The sequence below is a fragment of the Lytechinus pictus genome, chromosome 2 (assembly GCF_037042905.1).
Source record: "Lytechinus pictus isolate F3 Inbred chromosome 2, Lp3.0, whole genome shotgun sequence".
Taxonomy (NCBI): Eukaryota; Metazoa; Echinodermata; class Echinoidea; order Temnopleuroida; family Toxopneustidae; genus Lytechinus; species Lytechinus pictus.
In genome coordinates this window covers 38,317,974-38,321,348 of record NC_087246.1, presented here as the reverse complement: position 1 = coordinate 38,321,348, position 3,375 = coordinate 38,317,974, and the positions used below count along the sequence as shown (strand labels likewise).

General features: G+C 32.1%; 1 long non-coding RNA gene across 1 annotated transcript; it reads left to right on the top strand.

The window, feature by feature from the left end:
• Positions 1–283: 283 nt before the first annotated feature.
• Positions 284–2,900, top strand: LOC129254263 (uncharacterized). The gene is made up of 2 exons (XR_008583784.2): positions 284–401; positions 1,079–2,900. It is a non-coding gene; the product is annotated as an uncharacterized LOC129254263 (long non-coding RNA).
• Positions 2,901–3,375: the final 475 nt, after the last annotated feature.

Here is a 3,375-nt window from a genome sequence, read left to right as displayed (position 1 = left end):
GTATAATATTTCTGTAAGTGTGGTACGCTTTCAAATTTCCATTCATCTTCAAATCATAAATCTTAGCCCCAAAATCGTTATCAAAATGTAGAAAAGAAATATAGTGCCCATGCATGGATTATGATATTCTAATTAAGAATAAAAGCAGTCCATGAAATATACATTTGGTTTGTAATCCTTATAATTTTATCACGACTTCTTAGAGAGTATATATTTGTTAGTCATTCTTTGATCATCATACAAGATGTGAACCAAATTTTATTTGTTTTCATATTTTTCTGCAGGTCTGCCTGAAGTCACAGTTCATCTTAAATGGAGTATGTGTAATATGGAGGGGTTATATTGATCTCAACAGGCTTGATGGTGTCGGTCATGTTGAATTTGATTCTCATAGAGCGAAGGTAATATTTCACACAGCCTCCGTACATTTATATAAGTTACCTCAATGTTTGAACTGTAAGCAATACGCAGTTTGCCCTCCCTGCCGTTTCCTCAATCAAACTAAAAAAAGAAGAAGAAGGTAGATTCCAATGAGGGGACATGACATCATTTTGGTTAGGAGCATGCAGCAGTTGACGATTTTGATGAGAATGGTTAGATGTAGTTTAGCTACAGGATATACTATTGATGAAAGCGTACTCAGGAAAATGCAGATTCATGCTTTGTACTGCCTTGGAGGCTGTTAACATGATGTATGTATTGTAGGACTATATATTAACAAGGGGAATTCTCATTTGAACTTTGAAATAATCTCGTTTTAGCATGAATGAATCATCAGAGAATGGAATTTTAAAGGTACAAACGGCACCGTGAAGTTTTTTCTTCTTTGTATTGTTTTACACTGTTTGTTGACACGGTTTAAGGGATGAAGAGAGTGGATAAATTGGTGAGCTTTACGTAATGGTATTTGATGAAGTAATTCAGTCATCATTACATCATTAGAGTAAGATTAGAATATGATATTTCAGAACTATCATCGTCATAGCAGTTGATGATTGTGATGACATAAGCCCAATGACCTTTTGGGAAGCAACAGTTTCTGGTTAACCAACGCTCATGTTTTTCTTTTCAATAACAGGAAGAAGATGAAATATACCGCGCCACAATGGAACAGCAAAACAGGAGACTTCGGGAGTTTGAGGAGAGAACGATGTTACATCGAAAAGAATTTGAACAACAAGTTGGAAGAGAGGTGAGCACGTGAGATTGTCCCAACATAAATATCACTTTGCAATGCCATAGAATATTCCTTGTGTTAAAATATCGGACTTTGTCATGGACTTGGCGCGCCGAGGGAGGGAGAGAGTGATGATGAGGGTTCACCTTTGTTCGCGCCACTGCTACAAAGTGTCTTCTGAAATGATTGTATTTTTGATAAGTTTCTCGTCCAGATTTTGCGATTTTATTTCGTCTTTTCAGAAGAGTGCCAGGGAGGAATGGAGTGTTGGATGTCGTTGGTTTTTTTCCCCAACTGAAAGAACTATTTTTGTCTGTGTATTTATGTATATTTATAGATAAAAACAACTTTGAAATGTTATGACGGTTGATGTATATAAAGGGATAATTTATTTAAGTTACAAAATAATGTATGAAAGAAACTGTTTTTTTAATGTAGGTATTTAGAGTTAGAATAGAATATTTCTTTTTTGTGTAGCAGAACCAACAGTGAAGTGGCGATATTTGTGCAAATTGGTTGGATTATTTAGTATTACTATTGATATTTTGTCGGCAATAAGACAAAAAGTACATTCTTAAATAAAACATTGGTCAAAATAATTCACATATCGGTGAATACGTGTCCGACAAAAAAGAATAACTTGTCCAAATCAACCAAATTATTTCTTGAAAATTTACCGAACCATGGTTCATGTTTAGACATTTTCACCAACAAATTGGTTATTTGGACTATTTTTGAAGGGTGTAAATGTGAAGCATGTTTGCATGAAGAAGGCACACCGTTAGTTTATGCAATACTACAAACATTAAACTTTATTTTGACATTTCACCAGTTAGTAGTATCGATTGCTAGTTACATGTTCTTTCGCACATTGTGGAAATTGACCATGAAGTATATAGTTGATTAAATCTGATACTGTATCATGTTCTGTATATAACTCAATTTCTTCTGGAAGAAATTTCAACATTATTTTAATATTTGTACTGAATACATTTAATGTGTATATTTGAAATTTCCATTGTGTTTTTTTATTGCTGATAAAGATATCTAATTTCTTGTTTTTTTGACCAAGTCAAAAAGTTGACTTATTGTTTGATTATTTCATACAAAGATAAGAATAAAACAGAAAATATTTTATGCTTTTTTATGGAAAACCCCACTTACCTGATTATGTTTCTAACCGTATTGATCTTAAGAAAAATATAAAAAATTTGTATAATTTTACTTTGATATCCTTATTTCTGTTTAGAAAGAATTAATTCCGCCTCAATTTGAATTAGATTTTATTTTACGTCCTTATCTGAAATAAGTATTTAACTTCAATTGTAAAAACAACTATGAACGTAAGTGGTTCGGAAACGTTCATGATAACTAATATTAATGATATATGCAAATGTTTTCAAAAAATCTATTCGAATTGAGATGTGATTAATTGGCTTAAGATACTGAAATTTAGTAAATAACCTAGCTGAAATTCCCCATGTTAACGTGGAATAATGGTCATGAAAGAGATATCCATTGGATATGTATGTTGTTGTGATGCTGGACATGATCTTAAGAAGAATGCAAGTGAAATTCGTACCCATTTTTGTTATTCAAGGGCAGATCTTTTGTCAATATACCAGTCTTCCCATTTTTATGTGTAATTTTTCTTCGACGAAATGAAAGAGAAGTATGTGTGAAATAAATTATGTACAAACTACATTTCTTTTCATAACGTGAATGTGTGTTATCTTTTTTTGTTATTTGCGTCAGTAAAACTCATTTTGATAGAGTAACCCGAATAATCTAATGAAAATATTAGTTAGCCGTATGTTTTTAAGGAAACATTTTCATAGCAGATAAACACCATAAATTTGCAATATATTATCATTTGTTATTGATGGATTGTTACATACATGATGATTCAACATTTCCACTGGTTAGCTTTAAAGCGGAAAAAAGATCAAATCATTATTATCGTTAGCAGAATGTGAAAACATTATATTTGCTCATAAAATAATGTTGCAAGTTAGATTGGGAAATGCATTTTCTTTCAATAATGGTCATTTACGCTAGACCTAATTCAAACGACAGTACTTTTCAAAAGTGCTTAGAATGTCAATTTTTTAGGTCAAAATGTCAAAAAATTTCAGCTCGCGCTTCGCGCTCTCATTATTTAATCGTTTAAATGCGTATCGTGTTGTAATGGCTAACTG